Source organism: Cetorhinus maximus, chromosome 5 (genome assembly GCF_964194155.1).
Source record: "Cetorhinus maximus chromosome 5, sCetMax3.hap1.1, whole genome shotgun sequence".
Classification (NCBI taxonomy): domain Eukaryota; kingdom Metazoa; phylum Chordata; class Chondrichthyes; order Lamniformes; family Cetorhinidae; genus Cetorhinus; species Cetorhinus maximus.
In genome coordinates, this window is record NC_135883.1 from 99,362,148 (window position 1) to 99,382,196 (window position 20,049).

Sequence of the window (20,049 nt, forward strand, 5' to 3'; positions counted from 1 at the left end):
GGGAGACAGAAAGCAGGAAACTACAGCCAGTTAGCCTAAGGTCTGTCATAGGTAAATTGCTAGAATGCATTATTAAGGAGATTATGGCAGGATAATTAGAAAATCATAATGTGATCAGGCAGTCAACATAGTTTCGTGAAAGGGAAATCACGTTTGACTAATTTATTAGAGTTCTTTGAGGAAGTAACAAGCAAGGTGAATAAAGGAGAAGAACCTCTAGATATGCTATACTTGAATTTCCAAAAGGCATTTGATAAGGTGCCTCACCAAAGGTTACTACATAAGGTAAGAGGGCATGGTGTAAAGTGTAACATATTAGCATGTTCTTATGTTCTTATAAAGGATTGGTTAGCTAAAAGGAAGCAGAGAGTAGGTATAAATGGGTCATTTTCAGGCAGGCAAGCTGTAACTGGTGGAGTGCCACAGGGATCAGTGATGGGGCCTCAACTATTTATTTTCTATATCAACGACTTGGATGAAGGGACCAAATGTATGGTAGCTAAATTTGCCGATGAAACTGAGATAGGTAGGAAAGTTATCAAGAGAAGGTAGAGTCTACAAAGGTATATAGATAGGTTAAGTGAGCAAGCAAAAATTTGGCAGATGGAGTATAATGTGGGAAAATGTGAACTAGTCCACTTTGGTAGGTAGAATAGAAAAGCAGAATGTTTTTTAAATGGAGAGAACTCTGCAGTACAGAAGGATCTGGGTGTCTTGGTACATGAATCACAAAAATATAGTATACAGGTACAGCAAGTGACTAGGAAGGCAATTGGAATGTGGTGTTTATTGCAAGGGGTATAGAATACAAAAGTAGGAAAGTTTTACTGCAGCTGTACAGGGCCTTAGTGAGACCACATCTGAAATACCGTATACAGTTTTAGGGGAGGCGGTGGTATAGTGGTACTGTTACTAGACTAGTATTCCAGAGGCCTAGGCTAACACCCTGGGGACATGGGTTCAAATCCCACCATGACAGCTAGTGGAATTTAAATTGAATTAATAAAAATCTGGAATTAAAAGCTAGCAGTGACCATAAAACTATTGTCGATTGTTATCTCCTTCACCACTGTCCCTTAGGGAAGGAAATCTGCTGCCTTTACCTGTTCTGGCCGAAGTGTAACCCCACCCCCACAGCAATCTTAAGTGCCCTTTGAACTAGCCTAGCAAGCCACTCAGTTGTATCAAACCACTACAAACTCTATGAAACTATACGAACCACCCAGCAACAACCTCAGCACCGGAAACAACAACACTGTCGACACTGCAAGTCCTCTTACTAACATCTGGGGGCTTGTGACAAAATTGGGAGAGCTGTTCCACAGACTAGTCAAGCAGCAGCCTGACATTGTCATACTCACGGAAACATGCCTTACAGACAATGTCCCAGACACCACCATCACCATCCCTGGATATGTCCTGTCCCACCGGCAGGACAGGCCCAGCAGAGATGGCGGCACAGTGGTATACAGTCAGAAGAGATTTATCCTGAGAGTCCTCAACATTGACTCCAGACCCCATGACATCAGGTTAAACATGAGCAAGAAAATCTCCTGCTGATAACAACCTGTCATAACCCCTCAACTGTCGAATCAGTACTCCTCCAGGTTGAACATCAATTTGAAGAAGTACTAGGCATGGCCAGGGAGCAGAATGCACTCTTGGTGGTGTCACAACTCACTGAGGATAGCGCGCTGTAATATAGCCCCACTCTTCCTCGGGCTGCGACAAATGTGAAAAAGTTTGATCAAACCATCAGATTGCCCCAATTCTACCTCTTTAACTTAGGTTAACAGAATACAAGCGCCAGGTTTGTAAACTTAATAAGTAAATAATTGTTTATTGAACAAACTGTCATTAACCAGTGGCAAAAGAAAGAAATATGAACTACAAATTTCTAACTCTATAATCTAAACTCTATCTCTTCTTAAATCCCTATACACACACAAAGAAGACACATAAGACACACAAAAACATGGATTTTAAGAGTGGGATAAAACAGTTCAATAACAGTGATTTTCCCCTTTGACTCTTGTCAGGGGTTTTCAGAGAGAGAGCAGGTTATAGAGATATGAGGAGAAAAAGCCAGCTAGCTATTATTGTGGAATTACCAGAATCTTCCATACATTGGAGAAAGAGGTTTTAGGTCTTGTTCCTTTCAGGCTAGGAGCTATTCTGCTACACTGCTTTCACACAAAACCTGGTCACCTGGTCAGGAGCCAATTAAAATGTTGTTGCCAGGCAGCTCCCTTGGTCCAGGACTCCTTTCTGTCACTATCCTGTCTCTCATGGCACACTCTGTTCCAGGGTTGCATCATTTGTATATATCTCTCATCCTGTTTCAGTGGACAAGTCTTTCAACCTGCAGCCTTTGTAATTTTAATCCACAGTCCAACAGAAAATAAAAAGATATGTTCCTTACAACGGGAACTTAAATGTCTATCACCAAGAGTGGCTTGGTAGCACCCACGACTGAATGAGCTGATCGAGTTTAAAGGACATACCTGCTAGACTGGCTCTGTGGCAGGTTGTGAGGGAACCAACAGGAGGGAAAAACCTACTTGATCTTATCCTTACCAATTTACCTGTCGCAGATGCATCTGTCCATGGCAGTATTAGTAGCAGTGACCACTGCACAGTCCCTGTGGAGAGGAGGTCCCGTCTTCTCATTGAGGATACACTCCATCATGTTGTATGGCACTACCATGCAAAACGTATTAGATTTTGAACAGATCTAGCAAATCAAAACTGGGTATCAATGAGGTGCTGTGGGCCATCAGCAGCAGCAGAATTGTATACAACCACAAACTGTAACCTCATGGCCTGGCATATGCACCACTCTACCATTACCACCAAGGCTGGGGATCAACCTTGGTTCAATGAAAAGTGCAGGAGGGCATGCCAGGAGTAGCATCAAGCATACCTAAAAATGAGGTATCAACATAAAGCTATAACACAGGACTACTTGCATGCCAAACAGCAGAAGCAGCATGCAATCTTCAGCCAATTTGATTCACTTCACGTGCTATAAAGAGACAGCTGAAGGCACTGGGTACTGCAAAGGTTAAGGACCCTGACAACATTCTGGCAATAGTGCTGAAGACTTCTGCTTCAAAACTTGCTGTGCCCTTTGCCAAGCTGTTCCAATACAGCTACAACATTGGCATCTACCCAGCAATATGGAAGATTGCCCGAGTATATCAATCCATAAAAAACAGGACAAATCCAAACTGGCCAACTACCAGCCAATCAGTCTAACCTCGGTCATCAGCAAAATGTTGGAAAGTATCTTTGACAGTGCTATGAAGCGGCACTTACTTAGCAATAAGCTGCTCACTGACGCTCAGTTTGGGTTCTGCCAGGGCCACTCAGCTCCTGACCTCATTACAGCCTTTGTCCAAACATGGACAAGTGAGCTGAACTCCGGAGGTGAGGTGAGAGTGACTGCCCTGGCTATCAAGGTAGCATTTGACCAAGTGTGGCATCAAGGAGCCCTAGCAAAACTAGAGTCAATGGGAAAACTCTCCAACGGTTGGAGTCATATCTGGCACAAAGGAAGACAATTGTGATTGTTGGAGGTCAATAATCTCAGTCCCAGGACATCACTACACGAGTTCCTCGAGGTAGTGTCGTAGGCCCAACCATCTTAGCTGCTTCTTCAATGACCTTCCCTCAATCGTAAGGTCAGAAGTGAGGATGTTGGCAGATGATTGCGCAATGTTCAGCACCATTCATGACTCCTCAGATACTGAAGCAGCCCGTGTCCATATTCAGCAAGACCTGGACAATATTCATGTTTGGACTGATAAGTGGCAAGTAACAGTCCTGCCACAAAAGTGCCAGGCAATGACCATCTCCAAGGCAGAATCTAACCATCTCCTCTTGACATTCATAGAATCATAGAAGGTTTATAGCACAGAAAGAGGCCACGTGGCCCATCATGTCTGCACCAGCTGAAAAACAAGTCACCCAGCCTAATCCCAATCCCACTTTCCTGCATGTGGTTCATTGCCCTGCAAGCTACTTGAGGTGCATATCCAGGCACCTTTTAAATGAGTCGAGGGTTTCTACGTATACTACCCTTTCAGGCAGTGAATTCCAGACCCCTGACACCCTCTGGGTGAAAAGATTTTCCTCATCTCCCCCCTAATCTTTCTACCAATCACTTTAAATCTATGCCCCCTAGTCATTGGCGTCTCTGCTAAGGTATATAGGCCCTTCCCATCCACTCTATCCAGGCTCCTCACAATTTTGTACATCTCAATCAAATCTCCTCTTAGCCTCCTCTGTTCCAAGGAGAACAACGCCAGCCTATCCAATCTTTCCTCATAGCTGCAATTTTCCAGTTCTAGCCACATCCTCGTAAATCTCCGCTCTACCCTCTCGAGTGCAAGTACATCCTTTCTGTAATGAGGTGACCATAACTGTACAGAGTGCTCAAGTGTGGCCTAACTAATGATTTATACAGTTCCAGCTATAATCTCCCTGCTCTTATATTCTATACCTCGGCTAATAAAGGAAAGGATTCCATATGCCTTCTTAACCGATTTATTGACCTGTCCTGCTATCTTCAGGGATCTGTGGACATTTAGTCCAAGGTCCCTCACTTCCTCTATACCTCTCAGTATTCCCCCATTAATTGTGTATTCCTTTGCCTTGTTTAACCTCCCCTAGTGCATCACCCCAGGCTTCTCTGGGTTGAGTTCCATTTACCACTTTTCTGCCCACCTGACCAGTCCATTGATATATTTCTGCAGCCTACAGCTATCCTCCTCGCTATCAACCACGTGGTCAATTTTTGTTCATCTGCAAACTTCTTGATCGTTTCCCCTACATTTACATCCAAATTGTTAATATATACTACAAAAAGCAGGGGAACTAGTACTGAGCTCTGCAGAACCCCAGTGGAAATAGCCTTTCAGTTACAAAAATACCCATCAGTAATTATCTTTTGTTTCATGCCACTGAGCCAATTTTGTATCCAGCTTGCCACATTCCCCTGGACCCCATGGACTTTTATTTATTTAACCAGTCTGCCATGTGGTCTACATAGACCTTAGCCTTGCTAAGATCTATGTAGACCATCAACTGCACTACACTCAATCGTCCTTGTTACTTCCTCAAAAAATTCAATCAAGTTAGTCAGACGCGATCATCCCTTAACAAATTCATGCTGACTATCCTTGATTAATCCATGCCTTTCTAAGTGACAGTTTACCCTGTCTCTCAGAATTGACTCCAATAATTTGCCCAATGAGGTCAGACTGACTGTCCTGTATTTATTTGGTCTATCCCTCGCTCCCTTTTTAAACAGAGGTACAACGTTAACAGTCCTCCAATCCTTTGGCACCAGACCTGTGTCCAATGAGGATTGGAAAATGATGATCGGATCTTAAGCTATTTCCTCTCTGGCTTCTTTTAACAGCCTGGGGTACATTTCATGCAGCCCTGGTGATTTATCCACTTTCAAGGAAGCTACGGCCATTAAGACTCCCTCTCTCCCTACATTTATCACATACAATACTTCACACTCCGCCTCCGTAACTACAAAATCTGCATTGATTCCCTCTTTTGTGAAGACAGGCGCAAAGTATTCAATAAAAACCATACCAACATCTTCTACCTCTACGCATAAGTTACCTGGACAATGGCATTATCATCACTGAATCCCTCATTATCAGCATCCTGGGGGTTACCATTGACCAGAAACTGAACTGGACTAGCCATATAAATACTGTGGCTACAAGAGCAGGTCAGAGGCTGGGAATTCTGCAGTGAGTAACTCACATCCTGACTCCCAAAGCTTGTCCACCAACTACAAGGCACAAGTCAGGAGTGTGATGGAACACTCTTCCCTTGCCTGGATGAGTGTAGCTCCAATGACACTTAAGAAACTCAACACCATCCAGGACAAAGCAGCTCACTTGATTGGCAGCAGTGTGTACCTTCTACAAGATGCACTGCAGAAACTCACTAAGGCAACTTTGACAGCACCTTCCAAACCCGCGACTTCTACCACCTAGAGAGACAAGGGCAGCAGATGCATGGCAACACCACCACCTTTGAGCACCCCTCCAAGCCACACACCATCTCGACTTGGAAATATATCGCTATTCCTTCACTGTCACTGGGTCAAAATCCTGGAACTCCCTCCCTAACAGCACTGTGGGTGTGCCTACACCACAAGGACTGTAGCGGTTCAAGAAGGCAGCTCACCACCGCCTTCTCAAGGGTGATTAGCAATAGGCAATAAATGCTGGCCTAACCCGCAATGCCCACATCCCGCAAACGACTTAATAAAAAGACGCTTTGGTCTCCTTATTTGGGAAAGGATATAATTGCATTAGAAGTAGTTCAGAGAAGGTTCATTTGATTCATCCCTGGGAAGGGCTTATCTTATGAGGAAAGTTGAACAGGTTGGGCTTATACCATGCCCTGATCTTGGATCTCTCCAGGACACTTTGTGGCATGGTTTGTTCAGAAAGGTGTTAGTTACTCAAAGCTCGTCTTAGCAGCATAGCTCAAGTAGTCTCTGCTCGTTCTCATTTATCTTTCTCAGCCTATGATGTCTGAGGCAGGAGGGCCATACCTCATGGTCCACACCCACTCTTGTGTTGAAATTCCCAAGTTGATAAAGATATTCAGCCTTAGGGATTCTGGTGACTGTAGTGCTAAACTCCTCATAGGGCTGGACTTTCTGTAGTGAACCAGTTACTCGATGAGGCTAACTGGTGCTGTTAATGTTGAGAGGTGGATAGAGATGACACTTTCTGAACCATTGTTGGGGGCCAGTCTATTATCGAGAATAGCCTGTTCCTTACAGTGAAGCCTATGCCTTGCTTATGCCTTTCCTCAAAACTCTACCCCTGACAGACGATCTTCCAGTGATCCACTCCCAGCAAGAGTGGTTTCTTGTAGGGAAGCTATGTCAATGTTCTATCAAGTTCCGTGTTGTTCACAGCTGTCTTGCACATGTTATCAATCAGCTGCAAGTCTTCTGTCAGCCCTGTGCACATGGTCTGGACGTTCCAGCTTGCAAATCAAAGAATTAGCGTCTTCTTTATCGATTGTTTCGTTTGTTTGCCTGGTGTGATGGATTCTGTCCACTTGTTGGACCATAGCATGTCAGCACCCTTACCAGTTGGGGGTTCGCCAACTCAATTTGGACTGTCGCTGAGCAGTGGGAGACAATGGTTCCTCCCAACGTCAGAGATAGCTCGTAGCTCCCATTCTCTATGCTAATGGAGTTGGGCTTATCACTTGTAACTACTGCCTCTTATGCGTCAACACTCTGCAACAAAACTGGAGTGTCCTCTCCAGGATGCAATTTATTGAGACTCTGGGCTGCCCAAACATCAAGGTTCCCCTTCTGACCTCCCTGGTTGATTCCAAAGGAATTGAACGCACTATATTTGGCACCAGCTTGGCTACAGAACTTGTCTAAATACATCATCTTTCTGGCATCAGTCTGCCACTCCAAGGGTAGAATCTTCGGCTCGGCGAGCAGGGGCGGAGCTTGCTCACCGAGGCGTAAAATGACACGCGGTGATGTTGGGCGTGCGTCCCGATTTCACTACGTGTCATTCAGATTTTCAGTTCGGGGGGCGCACTCCCGAGTCGGCTGCGCACCCGCCGAACTGTCAAAGGCCTTTTAAGGCCAGTTAACTATCAATTAAAACAATAAACTGAGCTGCCCATCCAACCGTAAGGATTGGGATGAGGTTTCATGAAGGTTTTTAAAGGTTTGAAAAAATTTTTGATAACATTAATAGACATGTCCCAGCTCATGTGACAGTTTCACATGAGGGGACATGTCTTAAAAAGTTTTTTTTCCTTTATTTAATTTTTTGGAACTTAAACTAATCCCCCTGAGGCAGCTCTGTGCTGTGGTGGTGACATCATGCTGGAGTTGGGTGGAAAACCTCGGTGACAGGGCCCTCAACCGTGTCCAGCCCATCTCCCATGCATCCGTCATCACACCTTCCTCTCGCTCCCAGAACCATGATAGGGTCCCCCTTGTCCTCACTTATCACTCCACCAGCCTCCGCATACAAAGGATCATCCTCCGCCATTTCCACCAACTCCAGCATGATGCCACCACCAAACACATCTTCCCTTCACCCCCCCTGGCGGTATTCCGCAGGGATCATTCCCTCCGGGACACCCTGGTCCACTCCTCCATCACCCCCTACACCTCAACACCCTCCCACGGCACCTTCCCATGCAACTGCAGAAGGTGCAACACCTGCCCCTTTACTTCCCCACTCCTCATCGTCCAAGGGCCCAAACACTCCTTTCAAGTGAAGCAGCATTTCACTTGCACTTCCCTCAACTTAGTCTACTGCATTCGCTGCTCCCAATGCGGTTTCCTCTATGTTGGAGAGACCAAAACGCAGACTGGGTGACCGCTTTGTGGAACACCTTCGGTCTGTCTGCAAGCATGACCCAGACATTCCTGTCGCTTGCCATTTCAACACACCACCCTGCTCTCATGCCCACATGTCTGTCCTTGGCCTGCTGCAATGTTCCAGTGAAGCTCAACGCAAACTGGAGGAACAGCACTTCATCTTCCGACTAGGCACTTTACAGCCTTCCGGACTGAATATTGAGTTCAACAACTTTAGATCATGAACTCTCTCCTCCATCCCCACCCCCTTTCCGATCCCCCCCTTTTTCCAATAATTTATATATATTTTTCTTTTCCCACCTATTTCCATTATTTTAAATGTATTTCCATCCATTGTTTTATCTCTACCTTTTAGCCTATTTCGATCCCTTCCCCCCAGGCACCCCCACTGGGGCTATCTGTGCCTTGCTTGTCCTGCTTTCTACCCTTAACATCACCTATTAGCACATTTCTTAGTTAATATCACTACCATCAACACCTCATTGTTCTTTTGTCTATGACATCTTTTGGTAATCTCCACCTATCACTGGCCCTCTATCCAGCTCTACCTGTCCTACCCCCTCTTAAACCAGCTTATATTTCACCTCTCTTCTATTTTTCCTTAGGTCTGTTGAAGAGTCATATGGACTTGAAACGTTAACTGTATTACTCTCCGCAGATATTGTCAGACCTGCTGAGTTTTTCCAGGTATTTTTATTTTTGTTTTGGATTTCCAGCATCTGCAGTTCTTTGCTTTGATTTCAGAATTCAGAATGTGGAAGCTTCTCAGATAGGTACCGGCATGCAGTGTACACACTGACCTCTGAATCTAATTACACTAATGAAACTGCCATGTTTCTCAACATTCAGGAAACCAAGCTGACAACAGTTAAGGTTTAAAGGTGAATGGCAGTGAGACTTACAGCCTTATTACCATGTTCAAAGTTTCAAACAGTCCCTCTGGTTAGCTGTCCACACAATTTACAGCCTCAGTTAAACATGGAAATGGGTGGGTTGGAGGCTGGCTTGTTTGGAAAATAGGTTTTTCAGACAATGCTACCCTTGTTCTGCTATTATCTTCTGCTTTCTTACCTTGATGCCACTATCAGCACCTTTTTTTAGCACTAACCTTTACCATTAAACACTCCCTTTGTCCTTTAGTTCATGACATCTTTGTCAATCCCCCCTTTGTCCCCACCTACCGCTGGCCTTCTATCCAGCTTAGACCATAAGACATAGGAGCAGAAATTAGGCCATTCGGCCCATCGAGTCTGCTCCGCCATTCAATCACGGCTGATGAGTTTCTCAACCCCATTCTCCCGCCTTCTCCCCGTAACCTTTGATCCACTTACTATTAATGAACTTATCTATCTCCGTCTTAAATACACTCAATGACCTGGCCTCCACTGCCTACTGTGGCGATGAATTCCATATATTCACCACTCTCTGGCTAAAGAAGTTTCTCCTCATCTCTGTTCTAAAAGGTCTTCCCTTTACTCTGAGGCTGTGCCCTCGGGTCCTAGTCTCTCCTACTAATGGAAACATCTTCCCCACGTCCACTCTATCCAGGCCTTTCAGTATTCTGTAAGTTTCAATCAGATCCCCCCTCATCCTTCTAAACTCCATCGAGTCCTCAAACGTTCCTCATATGTTAAGCCTTTCATTCCTGGGATCGTTCTCGTGAACCTCCTCTGGACCCTCTCCAGGGCCAGCACATCCTTCCTGAGATACGGGGCCCAAGATTGCTCACAATATTCTAAATGTGGTTTGACCAGAGCCTTATAAAGCCTCAGCAGCACATCCTTGCTTTTATATTCTAGTCCTCTCGAAATAAATGCCAACATTGCATTTGCCTTCCTAACCGACTCAATCTGCAAGTTAACCTTAAGAGAATCCTGGACTAGGACTCCCAATTCCCTTTGCACTCCAGACTTCTGAATTCTCTCCCCATTTAGAAAATAGTCTATGCCTCTATTCTTCCCACCAAAGTGCATGACCTCACACTTCCCCACATTGTATTCCATCTGCCATTTCTTTGCCCATTCTCCTAACCTGTCCAAATCCTTTTGCAGCCTCCCCGCCTCCTAAATACTACCTGTCCCTTCACCTATCTTTGTATCACCTGCAAACTTAGCAAGGATGCCCTCAGTTCCTTCATCTAGATCATTAATATATAAAGTGAAAAGTTGTGGTCCCAACACTGACACCCGAGGAACTCCATTAGTCACCGGCCGCCATCCTGAGAAGGACCCCCTTATCCCCACTCTCTGCCTCCTGCCAGACAGCCAATCTTCTATCCATGCTAGTACCTTGCCTCTAAAACCATGGGCTCTTATCTTACTGAGCAGCCTCCTGTGCGGCACCTTGTCAAAGGCCTTCTGGAAGTCCAAGTAGATAACATCCATTGGCTCTCCTTTGTCTAACCTACTCGTTACCACCTCAAAGAATTCTAACAGGTTTGTCAGGCATGACCTCCCCTTGATGAAACCATGCTGACTTTGTCCTATTTTACCATGCACTTCCAAGTATTCTGAAATCTCATCCTTAATAATGGACTCTGAAATCTTACCAACGACCGAGGTCAGGCTAATTGGCCTGTAATTTCCCGTCTTTTGCCTCACTCCCTTCTTAAACAGGGGGGTTACATTAGCGATTTTCCAGTCCTCTGGGACCTCCCTGACTCGTGTGCTTCCTGAAAGATCACCACTAATGTCTCCACTGTCTCTTCAGCTATCTCCTTCAGAACTCTGGGGTGTAATCCATCTGGTCCAGGTGATTTATCCACCTTCAGACCTTTCAGTTTTCCTAGCACCTTCTCCTTGGTAATGGCCACCATAGTCACCTCTGCCCCCCGGCTCTCTTGAACTTTGGGGATGTTACTCGTGTCTTCCACCATGAAGATTGATGAAAAGTACCTATTCAGTTCCTCCGCCATTGCTTTGTTCCCCACTACACTTCTCCAGCGTCATTTTCCAGCGGCCTAATGTCCACTTTTGCCTCTCTCTTACCCTTTATATATCTAAAAAAATTCTTGCAATCTTCTTTTATATTACTGGTTAGTTTACCCTCATATTTAATCTTCTCCCTCCTTATTTCTTTTTTAGTTGTCCTCTGTTGGTCTTCGTAGGCTTCCCAATCCCCTGGTTTCCCACTGCTCTTTGCCGCATTGTATGCTTTCTCTTTAGCTTTTATGCTGTCCCTGACTTCCTTTGTCAGCCATGGTTGCCTCGTCCTCCCTTTAGTATGTTTCTTCCTAGGGATGAATTTTTGCTGTGTCTCCCAAATTACTCCCAGAAACTCCTGCCATTGCTGTTCCACTGTCTTTCCTGCTAGGCTCATCTCCCAGTCAATTCTGGCCAGCTTCTCCCTCATGCTTCTGTAGTTGCCTTTATTTAATTGTAATACCGTTACATCTGATTCCAGCTTTTTCCTCTCAAATTGAAGGGTAAATTCTATCATATTATGGTCACTTCCTCCTAAGGGTTCCTTCACCTTAAGCTCCCTTATCAAATCTGCCTCATTACACATCACTAAATTTAGAATTGCCTGTTCCCTAGTGGGCTCCACCACAAGCTGCTCCAAAAAGCCATCTCGTAGACTTTCCACAAATTCCTTTTCTTGGGATCCACTACCAACCTGATTTTCCCAGTCTATCTGCATATTGAAATCCCCCATGATCACTGTAACCTTGCCTTTCTTACACACCTTTTCTATCTCCTGGTGTATCTTGTGCCCCACATCCTGACTACTGTTTGGAGGCCTGTACATAACTCCCATTATGGTTTTTTTACCTTTGCGGTTCCTCAACTCTACCCACACAGATTCTACATCATCTGACCCTATGTCATTTCTTGCTATCGATTTAATTTCATTTCTTACTAACAAAGCAACCCCACCCCCTCTGCCAACCTGCCTATCTTTTCGATAGGATGTATATCCTTGGATATTTAGCTCCCAGTCCTGATCCCCTTTCAGCCATGACTCCGTAATGCCCACCACATCATACCTGCCAATTTCAATCTGCGCCACAAACTCATTTACCTTATTTTGTATACTGCGTGCATTCAGATAAAACACCTTCCGTCCTGTATTTCCCACCCCCTTTCTCATTGTCGTCCCTTTATCTGATGTGCTTGAAGGTAGATTCCTAGCCCTTTCCAAACACTCTGTCCTATTTTGTGTTCTGGAGATTTTAATAGCCTCTCCTGGGCTCTCCTTTCTTTTCAGTTTTTTCATAATTTTCCATGAAGTTGAATCCACGCCCCCCACATGCTAACCTGCTGGTTTGTTTCCCATTAGTCATATTTCTTGGAGTTTTACCCTTCCTTCCCCCCCCCCCACCCACTTTCTAGTTTAAAGTCCTGTTGACCACCCTATTTACCCTTTTCGCTAGAACATTGATCCCAGATCGGTTCAGGTGGAGACCGTCCCAACGGTACAGATCCCTCCTGTTCCAATACTGATGCCAGTGCCCCACGAAATGGAACCCCTCTTTCCCGCACCACTCCTTTAGCCACATGTTTACTTCCCTTATTCTCGCATCCCTATGCCAATTTGCACGTGGCTCGGGTAGTAATCCGGAGATTATAACCCTTGAGGGCCTTCACCTACCCCATCCCAAACAGTATTAATTTCATCACACCTCAGCTCCTAAGAAGGGTCATAGAGACTAGAAAAATTAACTCTGTTTCTCTCTCCACAGATGCTGCTGGACCTGCTGCGTTTTTCCAGCATTTTCTATTTTTGTTTCAGATTTCCAACATCCGCAGTACTTTGCTTCTATTTCAGACTTTAATCCGTCCAGGTCAACCAATTATGCGTCCCCCCCCCCCAACTTTTTTAGGTTTCTTAGTAATTTAAGAAACAAAATCAGTGCAAAGGCTTTTTAAATCTTTCTATCAGTTACCTTGCTTGTAAAAGAACCAGCTTAATTTTACGAGCCTCCACGAGCTCCGTACACAGGCGCCACGGAAACTCCCAATAACTCTTGTATCTGCTTTCCCAGCACTTCTTTCAGAAAAGCCTCTGTGTAACTGATCACCCCACTGCCTTGGCGTAGAACTGACAAAGGTGGGTTGAGTCTACGCAATTTGTTTAGTGGTATTTTGACAAGTGTCGCCAAACCGGTTTATAACTTAAAATTTGCTTTTGTTTTAACTTAATAGCCCTGGCTTGGTAAGTCATTCGCACAGGTCATAACAAACTGGTCCTATGCACGCACCAATAATCAGCCAAAGTACAGAATATTAAACACAAACAAAAACAGAAACAGAAATACCTGGAAAAACTCAGCAGGTCTGGCAGCATCAGCGGAGAAGAGCACAGTTGACGTTTCGAGTCCTCATGACCCTTCCACAGAACGAAGTAAAAATAGGAAAGGTGTGAAATATAAGCTGGTTTGGGGGGTGCGGGTTGTTGGGACAAGAAGCCAGTAATAGGTGGAGATAACCAAAAGATGTCACAGACAAAAGGACAAAGAGGTGTTGAAGGTGGTGTAATTATCTAAAGGAATGTGCTAATTAAGGATAGAAAGCAGGACAAACAAGGCACAAATAGCTCTAGTGGGGGTGGGGTGGGGTGAAGGAATACTAAAAATAAAAAATACTAAAAGGTAGAAATAAAACAATGGGTGGAAATACATTTAAAAATAATGGAAATAGGTGGGAAAAGAAAAATCTATATAAATTATTGGAAAAAACAAAAAGGAGGGGGAAGAAACGGAAAGGGGGTGGGGATGGAGGAGAGAGTTCATGATCTAAAATTGTTGAACTCAATATTCAGTCCAGAAGGCTGTAAAGTGCCTAGTCGGAAGATGAGGTGCTGTTCCTCCAGTTTGCGTTGAGCTTCACTGGAACAATGCAGCAAGCCAAGGACAGACGTGGGCATGAGAGCAGGGTGGAGTGTTGAAATGCAAGCGACAGGGAGGTCTGGGTAATGCTTGCAGACAGACCGAAGGTGTTCTGCAAAGCGGTCACCCAGTCTGCGTTTGGTCTCTCCAATGTAGAGGAAACCGCATTGGGAGCAACGAATGCAGTAGACTAAGTTGAGGAAAGTGCAAGTGAAATGCTGCTTCACTTGAAAGGAGTGTTTGGGCCCTTGGACGGTGAGGAGAGAGGAAGTGAAGGGGCAGGTGTTGCATCTTCTGAGGTTGCATGGGTAGGTGCCGTGGGAGGGGGTTGAGGAGTAGGGTGTGATGGAGGAGTGGACCAGGGTATCATGGAGGGAACGATCCCTACGGAATGCCGCTGGAGGGGGTGAAGGGAAGATGTGTTTGGTGGTGGCATCATGCTGGAGTTTGCAGAAATGGCCGAGGATGATCCTTTGAATGCGGAGGCTGGTGGGGTGATAAGTGAGGACAAGGGGGACCCTATCATGTTTCTGGGAGAGAGGAGAAGGCGTGAGGGCGGATGCACGGGAGATGGGCCGGACACGGTTGAGGGCCCTGTCAACCACCGTGGGTGGAAAATCTCGGTTAAGGAAGAAGGAACTGTTTTTGAAAGTGGCATCATCAGAACAGATGCGATGGAGGCAAAGGGACTGAGAGAATGGGATGGAGTCCTTACAGGAAGCAGGGTGTGAGGAGCTGCAGTCGAGGTAGCTGTGGGAGTCGGTCTCAATTTCTCTGCTCCTCTCACCCATTCTAACCTGTCTCTCTCTGAACTTACTGCACTCCGTTCTCTCAGGTCCAACCCTAACATCAAACCCGCTGACAAGGGTGGTGCTGTTGTTGTCTGGCGCATTGACCTCTACCTCACGGAGGCTGAGCGTCAACTCGCAGACACTTCCTCCTACCTCTTCCTGGACCATGACCCCACCACTGAACATCAAGCCATTGTTTTCAGGACTGTCACTGACTTCATCTCCTCTGGAGATCTTCCTTCCACAGCTTCCAACCTGATAGTCGCCCAACCTCGGACGGCCCGCTTCTACCTCCTAATCAAAATCCACAAACAGGACTGTCCCGGCAGACCGATCGTGTCAGCCTGCTCCTGCCCCACGGAACTCATTTCTCACTATCTTGACTCCCTTCTCTCTCCCCTTGTCCAGTCCCTTCCCACCTACATCCGTGATTCCTCCGACACCTTACGTCACATCAACAATTTCCAGTTCCCTGGCCCCAACCGCCTCCTCTTCACCATGGACGTCCAATCCCTCTACACCTCCGTCCCCCACGGGGATTGTCTCGTGGCTCTCCGCTTCTTCCTCGTACAAAGGCCCGAACAATCCCCATCCACCACTACTCTCCTCCGTCTGGCTGAACTTGTTCTCACACTGAACAATTTCTCCTTTAACTCCTCTCACTTCCTCCAAATAAAAGGTGTGGCTATGGGTACCCGCATGGGCCCCAGCTATACCTGTCCCTTTATGGAGTATGTGGAACATTCCTTGTTCCAGTCCTACTCCGGTCCCCTCCCACAACTCTTTCTCCGGTACATCGATGATTACTTGGGTGCTGCTTCATGCTCTCGTCGGGACCTGGAAAAATTTATTAATTTTGCTTCCAATTTCCAACCCTCTATCATTTTCACATGGTCCATCTCTGACACTTCCCTTCCCTTCCTTGACCTCTCTGTCTCAATTTCTGGTGATAGACTGTCCACCAATATCCATTACAAGCCTACCGACTCCCACAGCTACCTCGACTACAGCTCCTCACACCCCGCTTCCTGTAAGGACTCCATCCCATTCTCTCAGTTCCTTGGCCTCTGTCGTATCTGTTCTGAAGATGCCACTTTCAAAAACAGTTCCTCTGACATGTCCTCCTTCTTCCTTAACCGAGGTTTTCCACCCACGGTGGTTGACAGGGCCCTCAACCGTGTCCGGCCCATCTCCCGCGCATCCGCCCTCACGCCTTCTCCTCCCTCCCAGAAACACGATAGGGTCCCCCTTGTCCTCACTTATCACCCCACCAGCCTCCGCATTCAAAGGATCATCCTCCGCCATTTCCGCCAACTCCAGCATGATGCCACCACCAAATACATCTTCCCTTCACCCCTCCTGGCAGAATTCCATAGGGATCGTTCCCTCCATGACACCCTGGTCCACTCCTCCATCACCCCCTACTCCTCAACACCCTCCCACGGCACCTTCCCATGCAACCGCAGAAGATGCAACACCTGCCCCTTCACTTCCTCTCTCCTCACCGTCCAAGGGCCCAAACACTCCTTTCAAGTGAAGCAGCATCTCACTTGCACTTCCCTCAACTTAGTCTACTGCATTCGTTGCTCCCAATGCGGTTTCCTCTACATTGGAGAGACCAAACGCAGACTGGGTGACCGCTTTGCAGAACACCTTCGGTCTGTCTGCAAGCATTACCCAGACCTCCCTGTCGCTTGCCATTTCAACACCCCACCCTGCTCTCATGCCCACATGTCTGTCCTTGGCTTGCTGCATTGTTCCAGTGAAGCTCAACGCAAACTGGAGGAACAGCACTTCATCTTCCGACTAGGCACTTTACAGCCTTCCGGACTGAATATTGAGTTCAACAACTTTATATCATGAACTCTCTCCTCCATCCCCACCCCCACCCCCTTTCCGTTTCTTCCCCCTCCTTTTTGTTTTTTCCAATAATTTATATTGATTTTTCTTTTCCTACCTATTTCCATTATTTTTAGATGTATTTCCACCCATTGTTTTATTTCTACCTTTTAGTATTTTTTATTTTTAGTATTCCTTCACCCCACCCCACCCCCACTAGAGCTATTTGTACCTCGTTTGTCCTGCTTTCTACCCTTAATTAGCACATTCCTTTAGATAATTACACCACCTTTAACACCTCTTTGTCCTTTTCTCTGTGACATCTTTTGGTTATCTCCACCTATTACTGGCTTCTTGTCCCAAAACCCCACCTCCCCCCACCCTTAAACCAGCTTATATTTCACCCCTTTCCTATTTTTACTTCGTTCTGTTGAAGGGTCATGAGGACTTGAAACGTCAACTGTGCTCTTCTCCGCTGATGCTGCCAGACCTGCTGAGTTTCTCCAGGTATTTCTGTTTCTGTTTTGGATTTCCAGCATCCGCAGTTCTTTACTTTTAGCTACAGAATATTAATCTCGGTCAGCATGAATGGATACTGGAGAAAAGTAACGAGCAGTTGTATACAGCCTCCCCTTCCTAGAATGACTCCATGGGTCCTTCTGTTCTTCCAAACATTTTGGTTTGGGGGGACTCAGTACTGTAATTCCATTGATACTGGAATGCTGGAAACCCGAAATACCATTTTGAAGTTGGATGAAAGATCGCAGACTTGAAACGTTGACTCAGTTTCTCTCTCCACGGATGCCGAGTATCGCCAGCATTTTGTTTTAGTTTTGGAATTCCATTGATGCCAAGGTCAAAAAAGTACAGCAATTTGCTCCAATGGAACTAGTAGAGAAAAAAACCCCTCAGAACTATCCTGTGAAAGGTTGCAAACACACTTACCTTAAAATGACTTGTCTCTTCCATTACCTACCGTATATGTAATATTGCCTGCAAATCATGATTGTCCAGTTGGCCTGTTTGTTTTTATTTTGCAGCTTGTGGCTGATTTGTTTGGTTGTCAGTTGGATCTGACTCCATAGCCTTCTCATTTGTAATGGATCCATTCCAGGGCACAAGAAGATCTGGTTTAAGAGTTCACTCATAGCATTATTGATTGTATTTTTTTGTAATTGTTTGCAGATCTGTCACGGCATTGTCCATGGCCACTAGAAGGGTTCCTATGGATGGGGGTGTTATACTCAAGTTGTATTATAAGGGATACTGAATTTGCATCACAGAGTAGCCCTGGGAGCACTGGGAAAGAAGGTTGTGACCTTGCAATACAGGGACAGGGTCTTGGATCTAAAAGCACTTTGAGGGGTTCAGATGGTTGGGAGTACAGTTGAGCAATGCGATGTAGGACCTTCAACCTAATCCTGGGCAGGCCTAGTGGTGCCAGTGGCAGTTTCTGTCATAATTTCTATCCACTAGGGGCATCAGCAACATCATGTATTGCATTCCATTGTTGCATTGTTTGTAGTACATTGCTCCTTGTTGTCCATTGGCAAAGTAATGTGACAAAGCTCTCATTTTTTTTTCCAAGTGAAAGGAGTCCCAGAAGTCTTGGTGTCATTGATGGCACTCATTTAGTCTAATGTGCTCTTAAGCATAGGAGTGCAACAAACATGAATCAAAAGTGTTTCTATTTCATTACTGCTCAACTTGTAGGTGACTATCTGAATGATAGTTGTGTAGTTCAAAGAAGAGATGACAAAGCAGCCCAAGGCCTAATTGGTAGCTGTCTGAGCATTCAGGAGAGATCCCCTGGCAGTGGTCATGAATTAATCACATTGGCCACATTCCATTATGCCTCTATTAGATAGATACATAGCAAATCAAGGCTAGTATCCATGGAGAGCAAGAACACCCAAGCTTGCCTTGGCTTATTGAGCATCTTGTGAGCATCCTGCAGCAATGTTTTCCATGCCTCGACAGGTCTGGGGATATCCAACAGTATAACCAGGTATAGGGTGTCTTACGGTATGACCAAACCAAAGTTTCTTACTGCAACTGCTCTATTATTTTGCAATTCCAAGAGATATCGATGCGGAGCAGCTGAAGCAAGAGCCTTTTTAAGAACAGCTGAAGAGCTTCACTGAGAAGAGGAAACAGCATAAGCACCTCTGGCGGCTACAAGAACCACCTGGCAAACTATCTTCCTGGCCTCGTCCCCACATTTGCCCTTCTGGAGGCTTATATGCCCCAACTTGTTTGGCCTACTTACCATCACTGAAATTCTGGATTCTGACTGAGCTAATGGAGTCAGAATCACCAAAATTCATGGGGTCCATGAGAAATTAATTTGTTGGTGTGGGGCAGGGTGTTCTGTGCTTACAAGATAAATAGAACCATCTCTATGCCATCTTTTCTGAAGTTACAGTAATTTAACAGCAAAACTGCTAAGGAATTTGAGCTCCAATGTATGGATAGTAAGCGAATGGCAGACATGCTATTTTAAGCATCAAGAATGGTGTAGTATAAGGTCTGAATTTCTTTAATGTTCATGGAAGCATTATAGTTCCAGAAGAAAGCATTCACCAATAGCATGGAAATTTCTGCTGAAAAGCTTTAGAAATTGACATATTTTTCTGCCTACTTTACTATTATGCCTGACATCGTTTAAACCTAAAAACTGCGGAGCAATAAGAGAGAACAAAGAGTACTGGAACTTTAATAATCACATCAGGAGGTTATCATCAAATAAGAAAGTGCTAGTATCTATGAAACAAAGGGAAAGGGAGAACTGGTAAACAGATGGCCCCAATCACATTAAATGCCTGAGAGAAAAGCAAAATATTGCGGATGCTGGAAATCTGAAACAAAAACAAAAATAGCTGGAAAAACTCAGCAGGTCTGACAGCATCTGTGGACAGGAAGACAGTTAATGTTTTGAAACAAAAACGGACGTCCGCCTGTTTCTTCTGCCTTGTTCACCTTCATTGCTTTCCATTTCTCTCCTGGTGTTTGACAAGGTGTTTACTAAAACCCGCTTTCTCCCCCCACCCCCCACCTTAAACCAGCTTATATTTCACTCCTCTCCTAACTATACTTCATTTCTGTTGAAGGGTCATGTGGACTCGAAACGTCGACTCTTTTCTTCTCCACCGATGCTGCCAGACCTGCTGAGTTTTTCCAGGTAA

The 20,049-nt window shown here is 45.4% G+C and overlaps 1 protein-coding gene across 1 annotated transcript in view; it reads right to left on the reverse strand.

Annotated features, from left to right (window-relative positions):
- Positions 1 to 13,388, reverse strand: part of LOC144680326 (amine sulfotransferase-like) — a 102,918-nt gene extending 89,530 nt beyond the window's left edge. Inside the window, exon 1 of the mRNA XM_078541308.1 lies at positions 13,293 to 13,388. The gene's annotated coding sequence lies outside the window, so the exon portion shown is untranslated. The remainder of the gene's footprint in view (positions 1 to 13,292) is intronic.
- Positions 13,389 to 20,049: the final 6,661 nt, after the last annotated feature.